At 44.5% G+C, this 26,374-nt stretch overlaps 1 long non-coding RNA gene across 1 annotated transcript in view; it reads right to left on the bottom strand.

Moving 5' to 3' along the window:
- Positions 1–26,374, bottom strand: part of LOC107532444 (uncharacterized) — a 219,773-nt gene that overhangs the window by 179,571 nt on the left and 13,828 nt on the right. Inside the window, exon 2 of the long non-coding RNA XR_015715279.1 lies at positions 2,431–2,507. This is a non-coding gene — a long non-coding RNA (uncharacterized LOC107532444). The remainder of the gene's footprint in view (positions 1–2,430; positions 2,508–26,374) is intronic.

Below are 26,374 nucleotides of genomic sequence, written 5' to 3'. Positions count from 1 at the left end.
TCCTGACCTCCTCTCAGGGTGCTCCAACATCCACCTCCTGCGCCAGCTAAGGTGGGGTACACATGAGGAGCTTATGGGGCCAAACCTGGTCAGGACACATGCAGGCTGCCTCTATGATGACCCTCAGAAGTAATGCAGACACCAGCTTTGGGGCTAAAAAAACAGTAACTTTTCACAGTAAAATGGCATTTGCATCACACCACAGTGGGAAGTAAATAATGTAGCCTATTCTCTTCAATTACAAGCATCATAACAGGTCTGCTGACTTCTTGATAGTGACGTTTTCAAGTATCAAGTAGAAGGCTCTTGGTATCTAGTCTTGCGCCCCGATGGGTACACCACTTCAAGTACCACCCTGTTTGGGGGTTCCAAGTTAGAGTCTCCCATAGGAAAATGTTAATCTAAGGTTGCTCAGATGTAGAGGAAGGTCTCTCTCGACAAAAAGACCACAGAAGACGGCCTATTTTAGGAAAACAATGACTCAATGAAATCCCATGCTGCTCTTGGGGTAATACGCCTCCTTCTGTACTAGAACCTGGTTTCCTATCATGATGAGTCTATTTTCCAATTCCCCCATCAGAGGACAAACCAAAATGTCATTCGACAATCTGCTTTCTAATTAAAAGCTGAGCCATTTTTTAAAAATCGCACTCAACTAAACAATCCCACATGGCAACAGAGCACGGTACTGCCACCTTGATTGATGGAACAATTTACAGTATTGAAAGAAGAAGGGAGGGAAAGAACATCATTAGATACAGCCAGATTAAGCAGATCAAACCCGTCAGTGTCTTGCAGTTTACTCATGGAGTAAGGCAGGGCAGCATTAATGTAAATTAATTAAATTTCCTGTATTTAAATAAGCCCTAACAAAAACAAAACTTACAAGACTGACTGGAAGGTCTTGGGAAGAAGACATCTACTTTGTCAAGAAAGCAGCCTGGATGGAGGCGGGGGAGACACCAGGGTCAGCCTGCATCTTCCAACAAAAGATCAAGGCTCCCCTATCCCAAAGGAACACTGGGGGTGAGTAAGAGACAGGTAATAGGCAGAGTCCCCAGGTTTTGTGATGGCAGCAATGGCTTCCGAGGGGAAGGACCAAGATGGTGCAGGGAAGAGACAAACCCAACACCACTCACATTAACAACATGACCTCATGCAAGATATCAAGCTGCTGAGTCTGCTTCCTGCCTGAAAGCGAGAAGTGAGCATTCGCCCCTGCCTGTTGGCTCGGGCTGGCAGGAGAAGACCTGGTGATGTGTACAGAAGCACCCTGTGAAAGGGAAGGATCCACAGCTATAAGAGACGACTGCTGGCTACTGTTAGGTAGGAAAGGCTGGGACAAGTCCTCTAAGAAGGCGGTGAACAAGAAAGTTGGTAGAATTAGTAAGGAATGTCTTTGGGATATTTTATAAGTACAGTAAACAGTCTGAAACTAGGAAACTGCTGACTCATTCATTTAAGCAAAAAGGTTTAGGGCAAAGAGGTGGGTTAAAATGCAATTGTCCATTAATTGAAGCAGCTTAGAAGAACAGATGGATGCCAGCAGACAGGAGAGGCCACAACCACAGCACGACCAAACCCCAGCCTCGTGTAACCCCATTCAGCACCAGCCACAGGGCGGTGGAGGCAGGCTGGGAACCATACTCCCTCGGTCACTGGTTTCCTGACCTGCCTGTCACCTCCCTTCCCTTCCAGCTTCTGGATTATTGCTCTTAACATGGCCCCAAATTGCCCATGAAAAAGAAAAATCAGATACAAAAGCCTTGCTATTAGCTTCATTTCAGCAACACTCAAAACACAAAGGACAACTAAAGAAGATTAGCAATTTCTGATGAATGCTCAAAAAACAGAACCAACATGAGACTGAGTGGAGAGATGGAGGTACAAAGGGAGCCCACACAGGAGCTGACAGTGTAGTAGAGAGGCTGATTCACTGTTTACTCAATAAACATTTATGGAGCAGCTACTATGTCCCAGGCTTAATTCAGGTCTGCCCTTGAGGAGCTTTACTGGGAAAACACACAAACGGGCAGCTATAATCAAATGTGGAAATGCCAGGATGGGGTGGTCACAGAGGAGGAGCCCCCACACTCAACACAGCCACAGGAGAAGAGCAGCCAAGAGGAGGGGCACAAATGAAAACATGAAGCCCATACAACACGTCGGTAGGAAGGAGACAGTATTATGGGATTTCAAAAGCAGGAGAAATCACTGCCAGTAGGAGGGAACCGAAAAGGCTTCATCTCCAGGGAGGTAGTATTTGATGAAGGCCCTGAGTGATGAAGAGGAACGTGCCGGGCAGAGAGGAGGGGTGAAGTGTTACACACACAACTAGGAGTTTCTAAGGAATGACAGGGATAGCAATCCCTCCCCACGCAAGGGCTTTCCTTATAAGAGGTTAGTATATATGAATTTACTTCTACTTACCTTTTCTTCCACTTCAAGAACTGCTGTTTCAATTGTTCCAGCAAACCGATTTCTAGTAGAGGTGACCTGAATTATTCCTGTTGAGAATAACACAGAAGAGGTGTAAGTTTGGGGGATATCTCACCACAAACCCCTTTTTTGGGACATCCCCCAAATCCATGCTGAGAGGGCAGTCACAGGGCTCCTCTCCCCCAACTGACTGACTTGGGGATGGACACTTACCACCACCATCAGCCACACTGTCCCCTCCCTCCTTCCCTCATTTGAGAATAAAGACTTGCAAACTTAGGCAGGCAGTGGTGAGCCCTGATCCAGAGAAAAACCACCCACCCACACACACACACGACGTGAGCGGGACAGTGCCGCCGAGTTAGAGGGGCCTTCCTGCTCCAGTTCCCAGCAGGCAGGTCAAGCTTTGCTCCCTGCAATTCCAGAGATTCCTACAACAAACCCTCTACTAACTTGAGCCGGCATGAGGGCATGTCTGGCCCCTGCAACCAAAAATCACTGATTTAAAAATAAGAGATCCAGGGTTGAGACTAGAAAAAGAAACAAAAGTATAGGATGAAGAAAGGCTGCTGAAACTAACCTTGGAAAAAATAAAAGATGAGAGAAAGTGACCTGGGCCTCTGAACTACTGTCCCATAATATCTGAGAGGAAAAGGAGAGAGAGAGGTGTGAAACCCAGAGAATGGACTCAATAAATAATTCATAAAATCCCAGTGGTGTTTGATATTAAGATGAAAGTCCAGATGCTGGAGAAAAGGAGCTTGTAATATGGGCATTGTCCATAACAAAACAAGTAAGAATTTCACTGAATACAAATGTGAGAGACTGAAAGGTGCCCAGAGCAAGCAAGGGATAATTGTGCAACTACACAATGCCTATCGTTACTGAAATGAGAACGTAGTAACTCAAAGCCTTGGTTTATTGTGGTACCTTGTGTTTTTTTCACTTAAACAATGATGTTTTATTTGCTCATGGTTTAGTGGGTCAGCAATTAGTGCTGGGCTCAGCCGGTTGGTTTTTCTTCTTGTCTTACCTGGCTACAGCCAGCTGGTGGTTCAACTGAGCTCAATGGTAGGCCATTTGCTAGTGTCTGGTACTAACTGTTGGTGTTGCCTTTATTTCAGTAAATGTGAACATTTCCTTCCTGAGATCTTCAAAGACTTATCTCCCTGCCATATGTTTCCACTGATACTTGATTGGTCAACTACGAACCGACCTATCGGGCTTCAAGAATCTAACCTCTTCTGGTCCCTTCCTCTACTGAAGCAATGATGTGGGTCAAGTTCAGAGATTAAGGTGTGCGAAAGGGAGGGGTGGGAGGCAGGGCTGGAAAGGAGGAGGTTCTTCAGGGGGTTCTGAATACCAAGTGCAGTTGGGTGGACTTTATTCAAGCAACTCTTGAATAAAGTCAAGATGACTGTAGTCTAATCCCATATTTTCTAAGAGATAATTACCATTCAGAAAATGCAGAAAGTTAAAATTGGGCTACAGATGGAAAATAACACCCAAACTACAAGGACTGAAGCAGTCAGATGAAAATTAAGTGGACAGCAAGCAGTGACCTTTACCCTTGACAGGCTCCTTTGCCTGCTGCTGTTGGCTCACTGGCTGCAGCAAAGGCTTTTCAAGTTTCCCTTGGTTTCTGGGCCTTTTAAGCAGGTCAGTGCTCCAGGGGATCACTGAAGCATCAACTTTGACTCAGCAGGGTACACCAGCTGTGTGTGCAGAACAGGCTGAAGGGCAACTCTCCTGTCTGCACACCCTAGACCTGGCCCCAGGAGGCTGGTGCCACATCCTGACTATTCATTCCCAACAGTGGAGGCACCTGTGCTCCAATCTCAGCTCTACCACTTCCTCTCTGGGCCTCAGTTTCCTCATTCATAAAACAAGAGAGATCAGTGGTACTCAAAGGGTGGTCTACAAACTGGTGCCATCAACCAACTCTGACACTGGTTCATGCCAAGGTAAGTACAGAAACTGAGAGCCTTTGAAGCTTTTATAGCACATGACATTGCTACATAGCCAAGTACATGATCAGTGGAACTGTCTTATTAAATGGAGCACAGACTGGTATATGTGGTCCCTGCAGCTGCCGTAATAAATTACCACAAACTGGGTGGTATAAAACAATATAAATGTATTCTCTCACAGTTCTGGGGCCAGAAGCCCAAAATCAAGGTGTCAGCAGGGCCACACTCCCTTCAGAGGCTCTGGGGAGAGCCTTTTCCTTGCCTTTTCCAGCTTCTGGTGGCTGTTGATATTTCTGGGCTGGTGGCCACATCACTCCTCCACTTCCCAGCAGTGTGAGAGTGTGAGAAAGAGTGTGTGTGATCTTCCTCTCTCTTATGAGAACACTTGTGATGGCACTGAGGCCCATCTGGAAATCCAAGCAGATCTCACCTCAAAATCTTTATCTTAATTATATCTACAAAGACCCTTTTTCCAAATAAGGCAACGCTATTTGGATACATCTTTGGGGCTACCATTTAGTCCACTACAGCTGGTTTGGATATTGTTGAAACTTGTGTGTGACTAGTTTTACCTGGTGTACATTCATACCAATTCACACTGACGAAAAAATACCCCATCTTTCACTCAGCTAGGAGCCTGCTCTTACTCTATAGCCCAGAGGCCAGGGCTGGGCAAGACCACACTGCAATGGGCAAGAAAGGAGAGGAGGCTAACAGATGACAGGGGTGCAAAAAGCAGGTGCAGACTGTGCCCTCAGCCCTGCCCAGAGCTGGCCTCTCGCCTTATCTGGCAGGCAGTGCACCTGTCCCCTCCCCACCCCTATTCCTGTCCGTCACAAGACTTCAGTTGTAAAGTAGTTAAAATGATCTGTTTTCTGTACAAGTATGCCTCCCTCATCCCATAAAATGCTCAGAGCTTTCAATGTCCAAATCTGAAAACAGACACAAAACTTTTTAATTAAAATCCTTGTGTACCTAGCACTGCCCTAGTATGGGCTACTAACATATCCTCTCCCCCAACACCACTCCCTGTACCCTCAAGAACATTCAGGAAGTTTCCAGGCTTCCTAACAGAACGGAAACAACGCTTGGAGACTTGACAAAGCAAGGATTTAATTTCTCATTAGAAGTTGTCTTGCCTGGCACGAACTAAAGTCCTTGCTAAAGGAACCACTGTGTTGAGTTCCTTTGCTGTTATATTTTAGCCTTAAAAGGCAGACCATACCAAAATACCTGAGAATGTTTAAAATGATAACACTCGATATAGATATAGCCACAGTAAAAGGGACACTCTACCACTCAACTACTGGTAGGAGTAAAATAGGCACAATCTTTCTGGAAAACAACTCGGCAAACCCTAACTAGCAGCTTAAAATTGTACACCCCTCTGACATTGTAAATCCATCTTCAGAACTTCACTAGGAAACAACCTGAAATGGGGACAAAACTGAGCACTCAAAGGTATCCATGGTAGTGTTCTATGTGAGATTTTAAAAAAAACAAAACCTGGAAATAAATTTAATAGCCAAGAAAAGGGGATGATTAGATAAATTATGGTAGATTCATACGGTTTTATGCAGCTATGTAAATAACATTTTACAAAGAATTTTTCATTAAAATAACAACTATAAATAGTAACAACTAATCCTTACATGGGTCAGGCACTATGCTAAGTTTCTTAGGTGCTTTATATGCTATTAACCCTCAATCCCTATATCAACTCAAAGAGGTAGGTATTGTTATTATTCCCACTTTACGGATCAGAAAATGGAGGCGCCAAGAGTTATGATGCTCTCCCAAGGCCATTCTGCTACTAAAAGCACTGAGATTTGAGCCCACCTCGTCTGGTTCTAAAGTCCAAGTTCTTAAACCCTACACTAGGCTGAATAATAGCCACAAAGATATCAGACCCTAATTCTGGAACCTGAAAATGTTACACGATCTGGGGAGATGTGATTAAGATAAGAATCTTAAGATGAAGAGATATCCTTGATTTTCTGGGTGGGCCCTAGATGCCACCACAGTGTCTTCATAATACAGGCAGAGGAAGATTTCACACACACACAGGCATACACACAAGAAAGGCATGTGAAAACAGAGGCAGATATTAGAGAGATGGGGCCACACGCCAAGGAATGCCAGCAGTCACCAGAAGCTGAGAGGGGCAAGGAATGGATTGTCCCTTAGAGCCTCCAGAAGGAGCACAGTCCTGCCTCTACCTTGATTCAGACTTTGGCCTTTCAGAACTGTGAGAGAATAGACTTCTGTTGTTTTAAGCCACCCAGTTTGTGGAAATTTATTACAGCAGCCACAGGAAATTAATACAAGCTCCTACACTGTATTGCTCTCAATGCAAGAGAAAATATTCATATGTTAAATGGGGAAAGTAGAAATCAAAATTTATACACAATGATCTTAATTATGCATATAAAAATGCATGCAAATATAACAAAATGTTTTGTAAGTGATTATCTCTGAATACTAGAATTATGGGTAATTTTCAGCATTATGGCTTTTGATATTTTTCCAAATGTCTACAATCAGTGAGAATTACTTATACAAAGAAAATTATTTTTTTAATTAGCAACTCATGATATTTCTACGGCTGTAACTCAATCACTAAAATTAGAAATCAAGAGGACCAAAACTCCCTGAGAATTTACTTAATTCAATCTCAGAGCAACACCTAAAAATTCAGCAACCCAGATACATGCCATTCTCTGAGTGACTCCGCTCAACCCTTGGCCTTTCTCAAGCCTGTTAGTCTTCAGGCTCTGACAGGAACATGATGTGGCTGAAGGAGTTTCAGGCTTTGAAACAAGAGGATAATCGGAGCTGGGAAAGGTTTTCCTGTCCATCTATCTATACATGGTGGTGGGAGGAGGGAGCAATGGGAGGTTTTTATGCATCCCCAGAGCTCATCCAGCCCAAAGTGAGTGGTGCAGGCCACAGGCCAAGAATCAAAAGCACTGGTTTATGTAAATGTTTGATGTCTCTCTGTAGGTGACTTCACAGAATGAAACATCAGATTAAACACGGGCTTAATCTTCTTACCTAAGTCCTGACTCCAAGGCAATTCTGTTGCAAAACCCTCCTGCTATCATCTATCAAGTTAGTCAGAAAACCAAAGGCCAATTTACCGTATCCACAGCATGTCCTATGATTAAACATATTCATGTAAAGAGCGTATTAACATTCTCCCCCAGCGCATGGGCAGTGCTGGATCAAAAATAGAAAGCAGGTGGAATTTGGGTTTTGTTTTACATGGAGGAGAAGAGAAGGATTACTGGTTCCCTCTGAAATCAGCCAGGTCAGAGCAGCGCAGATGAAAAGCATGTTATACGGTTTTATTCGGCTCACCCTGTGGAGCGTGAATTTGGACACTGGGGTGATGAGACCACGGTATGGGATTTGTCCCTTGGTCTCAGATTTTTCTGGGCATGTTTATTTATTATGTTTATTTATTCTTTGTTCAGTCAAGCAACATCTACAAAGCACCCACTATGTGCCAGGCACTAAGAGGAGGTTGGCTCGCATTTCAGAAGGTCCTATCTCCAACATGAGATTCTCTCGGATGACATGGCTGGGCAGAGAGCCCACATCTTTACTAACCTTCATTAGTCATTTGGATCACAGGGGTGCCAGTAGTGGCAAAGTATTGAGAAGACCTTAAAATGAGGCAGAGATTTGAAAATGTGGAAAAAAACAGAAAGCAAATGATTAGCATGGTGTGCCTTCCTACATACCACTGACATAACACTTGTAATTTCAGGTTGATGAATACTTGAATCTCCCACTTAACCATCTACTCCATACAAAAATGTATTAATTTTTTTTTGAGTTTTTCTCTATTTTTGCTCACCATTAGGGTTTTTTGTTGTGGTGGTGGTGGTTTTGCTCACCACTGTATGCCTAAATCTACCAGAGTCTAACCTTAAGAGGTACTCATTAAATGACTGAGCCATAAATTAATGCACAAATAAACACAGGTAATCAATTTCCTCATCTATAAGAATGGAAAAGCCAGGCAACATGATTATTTCCCAAAGAAAATTCCAAGGAACCTGTGAGATATGCCAAGGAGAGAAGGTCCGCATGTTAGTCAACTTGGGAAATACTACATTCTATAGCCTCCCATCCCCCATAAAGATTCACAGTGCACACTATACAATAAAGGATCTGGGAAGTACTTCAATTAAAAAGCTGTTTGAACATTCCCAGATCTAGTTAACCACCGATGCCCTTTCATGCTTAATGCTTACTGGCCTCGCAGAGAACCAATGTTCTAAGGAAACCAAGGAAAAACACTGGCCTAAACTCTTCATTTGCTCAAAAAAACATTTATTAAGCCCTTGCAATAATGACATAATGAAGATGAAGACAGCCAACATTTCACAAGTTAACATTTAACGGTCATGCCACTTGGTGCTACTGACACCAAGATAAATATGAAACCCGCCTCACAGTCTCCAGTCTACTGGAAGAGACGTATGTGGGTCCACAACTAGTGTTAACTGAAGTCACGGACACAAACACACGATGTACTTGCACATACACACAGATGCATAAATACGTATACATGCACATGCATACACGGACACTCACACACAAGGACGGCGAGGTAGTGGAGTGTTCCAGGCAGATGGCTAAAGGCAGTTTGGTCTTATCCAGCCGTTTTCAAAGTAGGGTCCAAGACCCTCTCTGGGGGTCAAAACTATCTCCAACTGTGTTGAGATTCGCATTGACGGTACAGAGGTGAAGGTGGGTCAAACTGCTGGTGCCTTGAGCAAGAATCGAGGCATCTGATTGCATCAGTAGTCACTGTACTCTCCACTGCCACACACTCACAGTTTAAAAAAAAAGTCAGCTTCACTCAAGAATGTCCTTGATGAAGACATAAAAATTATTAATGTTATTAAATATCAGCCCCCTGAGTACACATCTTTTCAATGTCCCATGTGAAAGAATGGGAAGCCCTCATAAAGCACTCCTGCCACAGCCAAGTGATGGTTGCTGGGAAGAAAAAGCACTGGAGTGACTGGGCTGTGAGCTGAGTCAGCCACTCTTTCATGGAACACGACTTTTACTTGAAAGATGATGGGCAGAAAAACCATGGTTATTCAGATCTGGGTATTTGTAGTCGCTTTCTCTAAAATTAATAATGCGAGCTTGTTATTTTAAGGAAAACTGACGGTATTTGTTGCTAACGAAAAAAATCTGAGCTTTCAAGCAAAAAATAAAACTTTGAAAAACTTGTATCAGCCACTGTGAGCTTCAGAGCATCCCAATACTTAAAGACTTCAGATGAGCGTGGCAGTGACATTAATAAATGTGGTGTTTTCCAAATGACTAATGCTTGATGCTTCAAAATGCATAAACAAGCCTTTCAAAATGCAAGATAGGCCAGTAGATTTTAATGGAACAGAGTATGAAAAGTTCACTGACATGAGTTCAGATTCTATTCTACAACAAACCTTTAAGAAACAACCACTTGTCAGGCTCTGATGCCGTTTCAAAGACTATCCCCAATTAACTTTTGCAAAAGGTTATCAAAATAATCCCCTTTTCCAACCACATATCTGTGTTAAGGCTACATTTTCTTCATATAGTTCCACCAACACAACACACTGCAACAGAATGAGTGCAAAAGCATTGAGGAGAACCCAGCTGTCTTCCATTACAGCAGACACGAAAGAGATGTGGAAAAATGTAAAACAGTGTCACTCTGCTCATTAGATGTTTTTGTTTTGAAAACAGTGATTTTTTTATTAAAAATGTTATCATGTAATGGGTTTATTATTGCTCTATCTAAACTAATTCAATAAACATTTTAAAATCTTTTCCATCTCAATTTCTAATACAGTAAGTATTGCTAGGTGTAATCCACATCATTGAAAGTTCTTAGGGACCTTTTACTAATTTTTAAGAATTTTTAAAAGAGTCTTGAAATGAAAAGTTTGAGAAATGCTGGTCTAAGTGTAGAGGGGCACAGGGACTCATGGCAGGTACAGTGAGGTGAGGAGACAGCAGGGAGAGGGGCACCAGTGGTCTCCCACACTGTGATGAGGTATTCAAAACCAATCTTACAAGAGCCAAGAAGGGTGTAAAGCACCAAAATGATACAGTCTTGCCTTTTAGAAAGAGCAAGGACACATAAAGTTGCCCCCTGCTCCATGAACATATGATTGGAAATCAAACTATAACGTCTTGAAGGTCCATTATTACAATCCATATAATGAAATATAAATTTCTACAAAAGAGGAGGCACAGAAAAATAATAACATTTAATGATGGAAGGGAAAGAAGCAGGATCTTGGCAAAACAGACTTGCAACCAAATGGAATTCTGCAAAATGGGGGAAGTCATCATTAACAAAGTGCCGGGCTTTCAACATCTAAAGATGCCAAAATCAAGATGCATTTCAGGCAAGTCTGGAAAATAAAAATAAAGGAGCCGGCAAAGAGCAATAAACTGCAGCAGTAAAGAGGGAAAACCAAGCAGCCCAGAGAAGACAAACAGGAACATTTAGAAATAAAAAAAAAAAGGAGGCAGAAGGAGATTTGACTTGGGGTGATAAACAAACAATACAATATACAGATGATGTATTATAGAACTGTACACCTGACATCTATACAATTTTATTAACCAATGTCACCCCAATAAATTCAATTTAAAAAAAAAACAGAAGTAGAGAGAAGAAATCAGCTCCTATTTCTAAGGCATGCAGTCCATCCAATCAGCATGTACTCCACCACTGGGGGCAGGAACAGGTAGAGCGGGAAACACTTCCAGACACCCCAACAGAGTCCAGCATGGGAACGGGAAGTCTTGGCCTGGTCCTCCTAAGTAAGGATCTCACCCAGGAAAAGTTGGATTACACTAATCAAGAACACAGACCATAAAAAATAGGCAAAAAGCCAACTATTAAAACTTACTCTCAAGGAGCTTACAGTCATTATTTTCTAAGTCAAAAAACAAAAATAGAAACCATTAGTAAGGCTGTTGTAACTAAAATGATAAAGGTGTCCTACAAAGAATGCCAAACTGGAAGATGTTGGCAAGTTTCACTGGGCCTCAGTTTCCTCTTCTGCAAAATGTGGAGTCCACCACCTACTTCACAAAATTGGTGGGAGGAGAGGTAATGTATCACAGACACTCTGAGCACATGTCTGGCATATGGCATATGCCCAAAAAACAGTATAGTTATGATTTCAGGGCCAAAGTGCAATAGAGAGTTGCCATTGCACTAATGTAGGCCAGGAAGCTCCCCAAAGTCAAATATCAAGGTTAAGAATCACCAATTTGTGAATTTAGAGAACGAATTCAAATGGCTTTGCACCACAGCTACACTCACTCGACAGATGAGAGAACTGCCCTTGACCCTGGTTTGGCCTGATACCACTAGGCCTATGGGGACCAGTGTCATGCACAAGACCTAAAATAAGAAAGAAAAGGCAAAACCACGACGTTCCTGAACAGGGAACACTGCTATGGCATATAACTTTCACTCACAGTTTATCTCCTCAGATTGTCTCCATCAGCCCACAGGTAGGTGGGGACACTACCATCACCCCTAGTTTATGGTCCAGGAAGCAGTCTCAGGGCTAAATTGCAAAGAAGTGGTGTAGGCAAGGCCTTTATCTCTTGATCTGGCATATAGGACTCCCACTAGACTGCAACGACCCCTCCCACAGGGAGCTGAGGGCCTGCCCAATAGATGTAGGCCAGTGGCTCTTCATCTAGTTAGAACAGGACATTGGGAATCCAGTGGGTTAAAAGATACCACCCCCCGACACACACACACTCCTCACTCACTCAAAAGATTGTGACCCACTATATAAATAAACATGGCTAATTAAAGAACTGTTTTCTAGAAAGGTCAGATAGAAAGAAGAGTAAGGAATATTTTGATATAATCAATTCACCCAAAAATGAGATTGGAACCTTTCTGCTCTTCACCATCCAGAGTGTAACTGCAAGGAAACTTCATTTCTCAGTATGACCTTTTCTCTTTTCTTTCCTTCATTCAAACTGGCCTCATCCAGCACTCAGACTCACCTGCCTCCTTTTCCCGTGCACGTCCACTCACTCAATCACTAAGCCCTCGAGACAATGAGGTTCGGACCCACACCGAATAATCTTAGGAGCAAAGCCTCAGGTCTGCTGACTACAGAGACAGAGTTTCGGTTAAACTGGAGAGAACATCTAGACTTCAGTTGTGTTTCAGCTCCAGGCCCAGAAGAGCATGGAAACCAGACGAAGCGATGCCGTAACTGACATCACGACCCGAAGCAATGACCCATGACGTCCTACCATAACGCCACCAATCAGGACAGATCATGACTCTAACTCCCTTAGTCACCATGATTCATTTTTTGTTTTCCTATAGAACCCATCCCCGGAAAGCCACCTAAGAGCCATGTCTTTGAGCTTTAGCTAACCTCTGACTCTGGGCATCAGCCACTTCCTAAAACTAAAACCCTTACTTTCTTTGCTGCAAACTCCTATTCATGTCTTACTGGGTTTTGATGCACACAGGCGGACAGACCTCTTGAGTCAGGTGACAACAGCTAACGGGATGCCCAGTGAGCATTCATTGCCTGACATGCCAGACACTGCCCTCAGGCTGGGGTGTAAGCCAGCCTATGCACCCCTGGCCCAGACAGGCATCCATTGAACAAGAAGCTATTACTTTATGGATATAGTACACGTTGTGAACTGCAGTCCAGGGTACCCTGGGAGCAGGTCATGAAGGGCCTCACAAGTCTGAGGTAAAGGGAGCACATTCAGAGGCCTCAAGGGATCTCAAAGCCCGTGAGGTGGGCTGAGCTGTGAGGCTCAAGTGGCCTACAGGGACCAGGCTCCACAGGCCTGGCACCACACGGGCTGACACTCTCCCAGGAGTACGGGACACTGCTGCAGAGACGCACCATCTGCACTGTCAAAGGTTATTGTGGCTGCTGCTTGGAGACCTGGAGGGGACAGGAGCGAAGATACAGATGTCTGTCAAAAATAAACTCGCCGACTTTTCTTTACCACAACTTAATAAGAAAGACACTTTACTTTGCAACCCAGTACACACACACACACACACTCACAGTCTATGAGAGGCAGGCTACAAGCCTGGGCTGGTGGGAGGGCTGGAACACTGGCATTCTCCGTGACCTTGGGCCAGTCTCTCCACTGCCCTGAGCCTCAGTTTCCTCATCTGTAAAGCAGGGATAACAATGATGATGCTATTGCCTAGGCTATTGTGGGGGATCAATAAGTCAATATATGTAAAGCCCTCAGCAAATGTTAACCTTTTTCTGTAAAACTATTATTATATACAAGTTTCACAAAATAAAACTCAGCCTCACTCTATGCACTCTACTTGAATGTTTTTCATTCTACTTTTCTTTTTTTTTAATGCTGGCAAAGATCCTCTACATCATTTTCAGAACCCAGTAACTTGGGTCATGACCTACAGTCGGAGATGATGGCTTGGACTTGGGAGATGGCAATGAGAAAAGAAGTAGGAGGAAGGAGAACTGACAGGACTTGGTGAATAATCAGAATAGAGGTGAGAGAGAGGCAGGTGTCAAAGGAACTCTCAGGCCTCCGGGCGGATGACATGGAAAACCCGGGGCAGGAGCAGGTGCAAGTCTGTGGGGAGACAGGTAGAGATCAAACTTGTAGATGTAGACTTTCCATCCAGACTTTCTGCCTGAGGGAGGATTTGGGTGGAGGGGTGACAAAAGGACCGGAAGCACTTTACCATCAGGGAACCATGCAGGAAGATTCACATCAGAACTGTAGCTACTGATAAAGAACACATGTCTCCAGACTGCGCTGGGGAGGTGGACAGCCTTTGTGACTGGAGCACAGAAGCAAGTGGCTGATGGAAGACTCGAGCATTTGTGGCTCCTGCCAAATGTCTTTCCTTATCTGAACAAAATCAAGCACTAATCACATTTAATTAGAGTCCGTCTGCCCATCTGTTTCCTCTACTAAGTGAGCGGCTTCAGGGCAGGGACCACCCGGCTCATTAATCTTTCTACTCCTCAGGCCTCCTGAGCCCATTGCCCTGCCAGCCACCTGTAGTAGATGCTCAACGAACATCTGCTGAATTGAGAGTCAAGATTCGACATGATAAAACTCCAAAAAAGCCACTCACAGTGCAAGAAACTAAAGTAAGGCAGAGCAAACCGGGGGTGGGGGGGCAAGATCTGCTAGAATTCTGATGATTTAAACATGTAGGCCAACAAAAAGCCAACTGTTCTGAGAAAACAAGTCTGCCAAAAAGTCTTAAACCCAGGAAAGCATCATGCATGTGGGTCTTCATCCTAATGATCAGAAACACTAAGCAGGTCTGGGATGGAATCAGGATGCCAGAGGAAAAACAAAACAGGAAAATGAGGCATAATGTGTGTGTGTGTGTGTGTGGGTGGGTGGGTGGGTGAGTGTGTGTGTGTATATATATATATATATATATATATATATATATATATAAAACTTGGCCTCTTCCAAAGATCACTCTAAACATTTCCCTCTTCACATCACCTCCTTTCCCTTGCTATATTTTCCATAAACTGTAGGCCTTCTCTGGGATGCCTCCTCCCTTCCAACCCTCTGCCATCCTCCAAAGCCCAGCTCCTTATACGTTACCTGTTTTTTTTCTACATGCAAATAACAGGAACGGTGTTACACACCTTTTTATCCGCTCTACTCCCACCCCTTAACACAGATGAGGCACCCAATGGTAGTTGATTAATTTTTATACTGATTCATTTTGGCATTAAATACCAAGTTCAGGTTCATATTTTCTAGTCCTACCCCCTTTAGTTTCAAGTATTACTAAAGCTATCATTTTTAATAGTAGCAGCTACATTAATTTAGCCCCTAAATGCAAGGCACAGCTAGGGACTTGAAATGCATCATCTTAATTCTCAATCTGAAGGGTTGAGACTATTATTCCCATTTTACAGATGGCAAGACTGTGGCTCAAAGACAACCTAGTATAGTAACTGACAACATCAGGACACTCAAGCCTAAGGCTACTCAACTCCAAAGCCAAATAAATGTGCAATCACTCTAAATTTTTAGCACGATTTCCCCTGGCACAGAGACATGGAGAGCAGCCATTTGATATCAAATCTGTAGCCAATGCTCACCAAGACATAATTGGAGCTCAACTCCGAGAAAGCTTTTTTTAGGCTTAAAAAGGCTGTAATTTATCAAGACCCATTCATTCATTTCCTAAAAATACTTAGGTCAGGTCAAGCTTATTTTAACTCTTAAAAAAGGAATATGCTAAAGACATTATTTGTTTCTGTACGAATGTTTAACTTAAAGAAACCAACAACATTCAGAATAATCAAATCGTTAGTGTTAGGTAGTAAAATAACCGCCAACTTTGTAACAGCCTCCGATCGCCTACGTTACAGTCCCCCAAAAGCTTTCACATACATTATTTCATCTGGACATCTCAGTAAGTGTGAGGTGACTATTGTTACCCCATTGTACACATCGGGGGGGGGGGGGAAGAAACAAAACCTGAAGAGAAGTTCAGTGAGTCGCTTCAAGTCACACGTATTGCTTGGTTATAAGGGACAAAGTGGAAGCCGTCCAATTAGCCTAGGCAAAGAGAAACCACCACAAGGGCGGGCAGAGGGCAGCAGAGGACTCCCTGAGGAGCACATTCCAAACCTCAGCTTCTCTCTGCCTGCGGCTTCCTCCCACCCCAGGGCAGCCCGGCCTTCTCCTCTGGACAGGAAACCAGGGCCACCCGAGTTCCAGGCCCCCATGTCCCCAGCTTCGCCACCTCATCACAGGAAAAGGCTCTTGGCCTTCAAGTTCAAAACTACAGGGAGACGGGCCTGAAATGATGCCGATGTCCCTCTCTTCACCCCAGCCCTATGCTGAGTAAGAGAACAGTGGGAACATTGGGACAGACAGAGGCGGCTTCCCCAAGGACAGATCTCCATTGAATTCTCTCCCCTCTCCATAATCTAAACACCCCCTTTAATATCTCTGATCTGGCTGAGGGGTCCAAAAGTGGTAAAGCCAGTTCTGGGCTTTTCCTTTTAATTTCCACACAGGAGGCTGCCTCACATTCACTTTGGTGTACATAGATGATATCCCTGTGCCTGCAGCTCTGTAGAAACAGGCAGGAAAAAAGCCCCATCCTAGGACACGGCTGCAGTTACCGACGTGGAGCCTCTCAGACACTGGGGCCTCATAATAAATTCTTCCTTCTCACAAAAAAAAAAACAACAAAAAAAACTTAGTAAGGTCAAGGGTCCACCTTTGGCACAGGGAACCACACCTGGCAGGCCCCAAGTGTGCTCAGGGGACAAGCAGTTCCCCAGAAGGGGTAGGGAGGGGGTGGAGGTGCCAGTTCCAAAAGATGGACGAGGCTAGGGAGATTAAATAGTAAAAAGTCGAAATTCCGTTCACGCTACCGCTAAGCCGCTGCTCTTCAGACGCCCGGTCCAGTGCTCTTTCCTCTTTCTGCACCACAGCTGGCATTATCTGGGCACTAAATTGTGAAGTAACAATAGTAACGAACAGCCAGTATGGAATAGGTGCTAATTGTGCAATGAAGATGTTGAGTGCAAACAGAATTAGAAGAGAGAGAGAGATCAATGTACCCATTTACATCCCAGTAATGTCCTAAAATTAGATCTGTCCATGCTACGATTCTGTGCTAGGAAACAGAAGCTGTTATTTCTTCATCGATGAAAGTCAGGCTAGCCCTCTCCTCTGCCCCATACAGCGGAGCGAGGCGGCCTCTCCTTAGGTCCCAGTGTTCTTTTTATTTATTGTTGGCAGTATTACAGATGTCCCCCATTTTCCCCTCCTTCGCCCTCCACCCAGCCCCCACCCCACCCCAGGCCTTCCCCACTCTGCTCTCTGTGTCCAAGACCCGAGCCTGTCAGCATACATGCTCTTTGGTTAACCTCTCCCCTGAGATCTGTTGTTCTGTTCCATGCATCCAGGCCCCAGTCTTCTTACACCTCTATGCTGCCGGAGAGGTTACCCGGGCCCAGGGGATGACTAAAGATCCTTCTCCTGAGGAGGACAGTGGGAATCAGAAACACAAACCGTCTACAGGGATGAACCCAGGAGCTCAGTTCCCTGCAAAGACTGGAGGGCTGACAAGGCACAGGCACGCCTCAGGCATGAGGAAGCAGGGGGCACGGCCGGGAACTGGGTGGGGACACCTGCCCGTCCTGCTGAGACTGCTACAATTCGCTTGCCTTGATTTTCTTCAATTTAATCAAACGCTTCCCTGGCCCTCACTGGGGCCCTGTTCTGAGAGCTCTACAAACACCGCGTGCTTTAGCAGCAGACGTGAGCTTTCACCAGCTTCGCTGGCTGCACACGGTTATGGTGACTTCCAAAAGGAATTTAGGAAACAGGACTTTTTATACCCTTTTCTCAAAGGTCTAACCTAAACCCAGATGGCCGAAAGCAACCCCCCTTCTCTAGTGCCAGCATTTTGCTTCTCTGCCTGAGCCCATTTCCTTCTCTCCTTCCACAGACTAGAGAGAAACGTTAACATTTACTAAGCACTCAGTGTGCTAAGCACTTTCCATCCATGAGCTCGCCTCATTCTCACAGCAACCCTAGAAGGCCCGCTTTTAAACTCTCTTCACAGAAGAAAGAACAGACTGAGCGAAGGGAGGCAACTCTCGGGCTAACTCTCCGCCGGGTGACTGGCCGTGCTGAGTGGCAAGGCCAGACCCCGGCCCCGGCCTCGGCACACTCCCTCTGTCCCCACACGAGTGCGCCTCTCTGGAGAGTAACTCTTGTATGGTGTCCCTGGAAAAGCCACCCTTGGCAAAAACACTTATGTGCTGCCCTTCAAAAAATGATTATAATTGTGGTAAAATTCACATAGTATAAATGAACCATTTGTAAAGGATTCAATTCAGTGGTATTTAGGACATTCACAATGTTGTGCAACTTACTGCCTCTAATTCCAAAATATTTTTATCACCCCAAAAGAACATTCATACCATTAAGCGATCAATCCCCATGTAATATATAATATGTGGTCGACTGTGTTTGGCTTCTTTCACCTATAGCATAGTATTTTCAAGGTTTATTCAGGTTGTAGCACATATCTGTACTTCATTTCTTTTTATGGCTGAATAATATTCCATTGTACGGATATACCACATTTTGTTTACCCTAATTCATCGACTGATGGACATTTGGGTTGTTTCCACTTGGGTGTTGTGAACAGTGCTGCTATGAACATCTGTACACAAAGATTAGAGTCCCTGTTTTCAATTCTTTCTCAAATATACCCAGGATGGAATTGCTGGCTCCTAGGTAACTCTATGTTTCACTTTGAGGAACCCTTTAAAATATTTTTAAAATATGAGACTCTACAAATAAAATCCAAAAGGAAACTAAAAGCAAAATGTAAAGCCAAAGTGGGCTGAAAGAAGTTAAAATATGTATTTTTCTAATCTCACCCAATTTTTGAATTATTTCAAATCTAGGCAGAAGGAACCCAAACAGTATAGTTCTTTTGAAAAGGCCAAGAACACTAGAAAGAAAAAAAATTAAGATATGCAGTTCTACCAAATAATTAACAAGGGTTTCTGTGTCTCCACTATATATAGATATATATGTTACTGGTTTGAGAGAGTAAGGGAAAAAGGGAGGGAGGGGAGGGGAAGGGGGAGAGAGGGAGAGAGAGACATCGATTTGTTGTTCTAGTGACTTAAGCATTCCTTGGTTGCTTCTTGTATGTGCCCTAACTGGGGATCGAACCCACAACCTTGACATATCAAGATGATTGCCTAACCAACTGAGCTACCCAGCCAGGACCTCTCCACAATATTTTTAACCACAAAATCATACCCAAACAGGGAAAACCACGTGATTGTCTACAAGACTTTCAAACCAAAGAAAGTTGAGAGGGCCTAAAACAGGCCCTGAACCAGGACAGGGCCTTTTCTACTATCAGGAAAGACTGTATTCTCTGCTCTGGCTCTCACTTCCAGTAAAACCATTTTTCTCTTTGGAAAGACATAAGCCCCCACCATCTTAAAAAAAAGTCAGCACTCTTTAAAAAACAATCTTGCCACACATTATATGTCATCAGAAAACTGCAAATTAAAATGAGACAGTACTTTACACCTATGAGAAAGGCCAAAACCCAGAACACTGACACCACCAAGTGCTGGTGAAGACGTGGAGCAGCAGCAATTCTCATTCATTGTTGGCGGGAATGCAAAATGGTACAGCCACTCTGGAAGACTATTAGGCTGTTTCTCACAAAACTAAACATATGACCCAGCAACTGTACCACTGGGGTGGGGGGTGTTGATAATGGAGGAGGCATGTGGAAGGGGGAGAGACAAGGGATACATAGGAAATCTATACCTTCTGCTAGGAGTCTAAAACCATTTGAAATATGCAAGTTCTTACTATAAAAGAAAACTTATGTCCCGTCCCTTAAAAGAATATTTCTAACCAGCCCTAAGCCATAAGCATTACTTTAAGAATGGCTAGAAACTTAGTCTGGTCCAAGGGCATGAGAACCAGCTCAGGGTGCACACACACCCCTTCTCTGCATCTGGTCTTTCAGCAGCTTTTATGAGGCTGCCAATCACCAATGAAGTTAACTGGGAGGACAGTGACAAGATGGGAATGCAGAGGGACTACACCAAAAAGGACACATCAGCACCTTTAAATTAAGTGAAGAATAAAGCAGTTCCCTGAAGGACACAGTAAGCTAACTACAAATGACAAAGCTGACTCTTCTGATACCAGCGAGACACCAACATGACAGGGAATGCTGACAAATCAGGGACGGGCAGGCATGTTGGCAGCATTCACTGGGCAGGTGTTCAATTAAGCAAGAAGTGGGCTGAAAACAACTCAATTGATTCATTCTGCACGCCTGTCCCAGAGAACAAGATGATAACCTGAAATCCCAGCAGCAGGCCAGAGATGAACTCACACCTCACTTTTTTGCAAAAGTGGTGGCTAGTAAAGATGCACACGCAAAATATAAAATTACATTGAAATTAGCCCTGGAAAGCCCTTTAAAGTTCGAAGTAAAAACCAAAGGCCAGGAAGGCAACAAAGTGAGAAGGCAGCTTATTATGAATCAAAAAAGTCATTCCATTCCCCTGAGTGACTCTCCGTGGTCAGCCTCAGATCCAGGCAGCCATCCATGCTTGGGCTGAATGTAATAAGGACAAACACAGACAGGGTTTAAAAACGAACAGCAAAGTGATACAATCTCCCTTATTTGTAACATCCCCTACCTGCAAGGCTTTGCCAAACCAAGATTTAAGTCCAGCCCACCAGGCATACCTGTGATCTGCATATGCTAGAAAAAGATACATAAAATCATGAGGAGTTGTTTGGCAGAGGCCAGGGAAAGGGAGATATGCTGAGAATATAAAATCAAGGAAAGAAAAGCAAAGGTTATCAGAATCAACATCCAGCAGAGGGCTATAGGTCCTTCACAGAAAGTGGGATCTCGCCCACCTGGCAGCCAGCATCACGTCCCTGGGGCCTGATAAGAAAGTGAACATGGGAAGGAGGCTGAAGCATCTGGGCCACTCCCTGTTTTAGAGAAAATAATACTGAGGTTCAGAGAGGTTCAGCAATACATCCAAGATCAACTGTTACCAATGGCAGAGCCAGGTCTATAATCCTGGTCTCCTGGAAAGCCTTCCACTAATACCATGGGTGATGGTGATGGTGATGATTTTTATGGTGGTGGTGGTGATGGTGGTAATGATGATGATGATGGTTCCCATGTGCTGAAGAGCTCATGGGCAGACATTACAATAAGAGCTTTACATATATTATCCCATTTAATCATCAACAAGCTAGAAGGTAGCAGTACTATTATTAGCCTATTTCACAGAACATGGTGCAAGAGGTTAAGCCACTTGCCCAAAGTCACACTTCTGCATGTTAGAAACACAGGCAGATTTGCAACATGGATGAACCTGGAGAACATGATGCTAAGTAAAATAAGCCAGACACAAAACAACAACAAATACTGTATGATCTCACTAATAGGTGGAATCTAAAAAAGTCAAACTCACAGAAGAAGAGAATCGAACGGTGGCTGCCAGGGGCTGGGGGGAGGAGGGAGGAACAGCAAGATGATGGAAGTGCAAACTTTCAGTGACAAGATGAGTAAGTTCTCAGTTACAAGATGAACAGCCCTGGGATGTAAGGCACAGCACGGTGACTAGTTAATAATACCGTATTATATACGCGGAATCTGCTAAGACAGGGGATCTTAAGGGTTCTCAACACACACAAAGAAAGTGGTAACTGTGTGGAGTGAGGCATGTGTTAATCACCTTGACTGTGTATCACTTTACAATGTATACCTGTATCAAATCATCACACTGTATACTTTAAACACACATAGTTTTTATTTGATAATTATACCTCAATAAAGCTGGAAAAAAACAAATAAAAGGGGAAACGGGCAGCATGGGCAGATGGAAACCTAGGTCTAGCTGAAGTCTGCGCTCTTAGCCCGTATACTCGAATGCTTCCAAATGAGGGAGAAAGTCACATTTTCAACTACAGTGCAAACCAGAAACTTTCTATCGTGGGATAATATTTAGCGCCTACCACCTTTCCTTCCCAAGATACAAAAACAATCAGCACTAAGGGATATAAAGAACAAAAAAACTTTGTTAACCGGGAAAAACGCAGGCTCAAGACTGCCCAGCTTGGGCAACAGAAGCGAACAGCCTCAAGGCTTGAAAAACTACACGCTCATGCCAAAACCAAGGCCCTCTGGGATCTTCTCCTGTGTCTCGTGTCCAGGGTCTTGCACCTTTAACATGTCACATATTTATTTTCATGTAGTTAATTCTGACTGGATAATGGCACTGCTAGGCCTGGTTGGTGATTTTAGAAATCAGTATTTACCAGATCTTGGAGCTTCCCCTAAAAATATTACTGTACTGGACACAAAATCACCAGTTTAATCATATACAGAGTTATTTTCAGTTTCTGGAAACTATTGTGCTTTGTTTTTAAGTTGTGGTTTAAAAAAAAACAAAAAACACTTTAACATTAAATTGAAACCGCTGTTTTCCGATAAAATAAAAAGCACCTGGTAGTCCTCTCTCTCACTGCATACAAAAGATGCTTTGTTGCTCTAATCTACAAAACCAGAACATCTCCCTGAAGGTAGACACCTGCTCCCCTGCAACATCCGCTTCCTTTCACTGCACAACCAAACCACAGGTTCGAGCTTCTAGTTCAGTTCAAGACCTACAACCATCCCAGAACTGAGGCTGTAGAAGGTGCCTCCCACGGCAGACCCGGCAAGAGTCACTTAATAGCAACCATAAAAACAAGAGCAGCAGATAATGCTTCCAGGCGGCTTATCAGATGCCAAGCGCTGTGTGCTAAAGGTACCTAACTGGAGTCATCTTTCCGAATCCTCCCAGTGGCCCGCAGGTGGGTGGCTTCACTACACCCAGCTCAAAGACGGAGAAAGTGCAGCTGATTGGGGTGAAGGAAGTTACCCAACGCCACACGCCTGGATGCTGCACACAGACTTCAAAGCCCAAGCTCTTAACTAGCCCACACCGCCTGTCACTCTTTCCTCACAAAGCATGGGAGAGACGGCCACTCTCACCTCCCCCCTCAAGGATAATGCAGGATGTGCTCTGACCGCTTCCAGTCTGAAGTTCCCCCAGACAGGCCCATGGACCAACCATGTACTCAGCACTGGGTTAAGGAGGGAGGGAACATAAAGAGGGAGAGAAAACAAATCCCTGCCTCCATGGACTTGACAATCTAACCTATATTGATCTAAACCACAGTCTCTTTCTCTCTAGGACATTTTTGACCATGACCCACAGTCAGAAATACAGCATCATCATGTTCCAGGACATACACAGTCTTACCATGTGTGATGCACTAATATTTTTTTATTCCGTCCCAAACCCACAAAATTAATTCTTTAACTACGGATTGTGGATGACAGCTGGGCGAGCCCTGCTCTAGAATACCCAGTTTTAGCTTTAATATTTTTTAAAATAAAATGTCAGGAAGTTCATCCTTAGATCTCATTTAAGTTTCTTGGGCTGTCGGGTTAATTAAATCTGCCTGGCTGGGTGTGTCCTCAGGGCCGAGCCAGCAGCATATCAGATTAGTTAAGGCCCTGGACTAGAATTCACAGACCTGTGTTCAAATGCTGACCGGCTCACCTGCACGCTAGTGGGGTAACAGCTCCAGATCTTGGCCTGTAAAATAGGAGATAACGCCATTCACCCCTTGGGCTTGTTACAAAGTGCCTACTTGGTGCCTATCTGTTTTCCTCAACAGAGGAACTATGGGCATGGGGTAGGAAAGAAAACCAAGCCTGGTTTGTGGAACAGGCCTGCAGAGGAGGGGACTTGCAGCCCCCCTGGCCCCACATAGCTCCCAATGCCCCCTAGTGGTTGAGAGACAATTCTGGGGGGGGTGGGAATGGCTGCGGTTACCATTATAATTCACCCACAGCCTTCTTTCCACCACGGTAAGTGATCCCAACTCCTTCAAATGTTTTATGGAGGTATCAGCCGCGTTCCACATTAAAGTACAACACATAAGATGCCTATACAACAGGGCGTAGGCCAAGTCCCTGCCTCTGTAGAGCTTGCCTTCAAGCTGGGCAGATGGACAGGTAAACAGGCACCAGTAACTCACTGTGCCAGATGGTATAACTGAACACTGGGAGCCCCAGGAGAGAGCAGATCACACTGGAAAGTCTAGTCCTTAATCCTATCTGCATCCTCTCGGTAGGAAAAAAACACAGCCTGCAAATTTCTAATCTATAACAAATTAAGATTTAGAGTCCACCACCATGCCAAGCCTAGCCCTGAAGAAAAGCACCACCCTTGTCTGCACCCACATCCATATGAGGACTCTCCCAACTCCAGGGCTACCTCCCTGACAAGACTATAAGTTCCTTGAGGCCAGAAGTGAAGCTAATTGCCCAAGACCACATGGCAAATATACATGAGATTGGAATCCCCAAAGGTCACTTTCCTAGTTCCTGCAGAACTTTCCCTCTACTTATCTAGACTGAAACTTACAAGAGAGGGAGGCAGGGTGGGGTGGAAGGCCTCCCAGTAGGTGGTCAACATCATAAGACTGAACCTGCTACATGCTTGAGTAGGCCTTCCCAGAGGTGAGGCCAGGGGGCCTGAAATTTAGACCTTAAAGTTGTCTCAAGATAATCAGTCATTGTACACACATGTGCTAAAAGTATGACTGTGTCCGATGTGCATTTAAAATACCTGTTTCTCAAATACTGTTTTAGTATTTCTTTAAAAAAAAATACTGGGCCTGGACACTTGAGAGTGGCCACATGGTTAACAGATTTCCCAGAACTCTGGTTCCCAGCAAACGAAGCAATACTGCTACTCCACCCCCAAACCAGAAAGAGTCAGAAAACCTTGGAGAGATTCTAGCTAAAATAAGGGTTCTTTATACTTTGTCTTCTTCCTCTTGCATTCGCAGGAAAGGTCAGTTACTAAGGCCCTTGGGGAGGAGGGAGTTTCTCAGGCCTCTGCTTCCGCAGCTGAGACCCATGATCTCCAAGTCCCAGTGTTGTAAAATAAAGGCAGCAGGTAATATCCCATTCCTTGAGACCTGGGTACTTTTATATACATTGTCTCATTTAGATCTTACCACAGCTCTTTTGGATATTATTGTTACCTCCAATTTATAGAATGCAGACTCAGAGAGGAAAAGGCTGGGAGGGAAACTAGGATGGGTCCCGGCAATCGTGACCCTGAACCCCACTGCGTACCAGCCGGCACAGACGGCGACTGAAGAGGCCATTCTTTCACTTTCAGGATACAATCGATTTTAAATAAATTCCTCCTCCTCCATTTTTTATGAAACTTTAAGAAGAGCCTCAAAGTCTCAGGTCTGTGACGTCCCTGAAGAATCTCCACCTGGGGAAAGGGAGTGCCAGTGGCTTGCTGGGCGTGCTGGGTGAGGCAATGCCTGTGCAAATCCCCTTAGACCGACGCACCGGCAAATATAAAGGACCATGAGCAGCAGCGGCACTGCCAGCGCTCAGTAAGGAGCTGAGGGGGAAGACACTGCCGAGAGAGACGAAGCAAACACCCACCCCAAAGCTTGTGTTTACTCCTCAAAAATGTAGGGCAAGCACGGAGTCCTGAAGATGGAGGGACATTCAGGTCAACAGTCGGTGCATGCGGAGGTGGTGGTTAAGATGACTCTGTCACCACCTACCTACACCAGCTCGTGGATCTCAGCACCTCACTGCAATGGCCCAAGGGCTCAGGCCTAGAGAAAAAGAGCGAAGGGAACAATCCAGCAGAGAGCGAAAACTGAGAGCTCTGCGGTCCCGTCATCTCAAAGGGAGAGCCTCAAAGACAACTCCAGCTCCACACAGAAGACCCTTTGAGTTAGGGACCTGCATCCCCAACACCTACAGCTGGCCTCCTCTGAGAGGAAGATCCCATCTCTCCCCAGAACAAGCCCAGGAGCTGCAATCCTGCTCCCCATTTCCAGCTCCAGCTAGGGATGGCTTCCATCCTCAGGCCTCCTAAGTCTCACAGGATGTGGAACAAAAGGCAGAGTCTGGTCAAAAGGGCCTGTGTTCAAATCTCTGACCCTGCTACTTGCACACTCAATCTGTGGGCAAATTACTGAACCTTCTGACTTTCTTTATCTGTAATGCAGACAATAATCCCATTTCCAAGGCTGTGAAGGTTAAATGAGAAAATGTACATAAAAGGATCAACACAGTACATCAGCCCCCGGGAGCTACTGCTAACGTAAGTAGAAACCAACTACCGGTAAAAATTAAACTTGATTCCTTAAAAGAAAAAGCTTTCGTGACGTTAGTGAGGACCAACAATTTTCAGAAAATCCAAGGCAGCAGGGTGGAGAAATTACACTCCAGGCTTCCTGAAGGATTCTGAGAGCCCACCGCGGGCTCTCCC

The sequence above is a fragment of the Miniopterus natalensis genome, chromosome 11 (genome assembly GCF_054644295.1).
Source record: "Miniopterus natalensis isolate mMinNat1 chromosome 11, mMinNat1.hap1, whole genome shotgun sequence".
In the NCBI taxonomy this organism is placed as follows: Eukaryota; Metazoa; Chordata; class Mammalia; order Chiroptera; family Miniopteridae; genus Miniopterus; species Miniopterus natalensis.
Note: the sequence above shows the minus strand (reverse complement) of the source record. Positions and strands in the feature narration are given on the sequence as shown.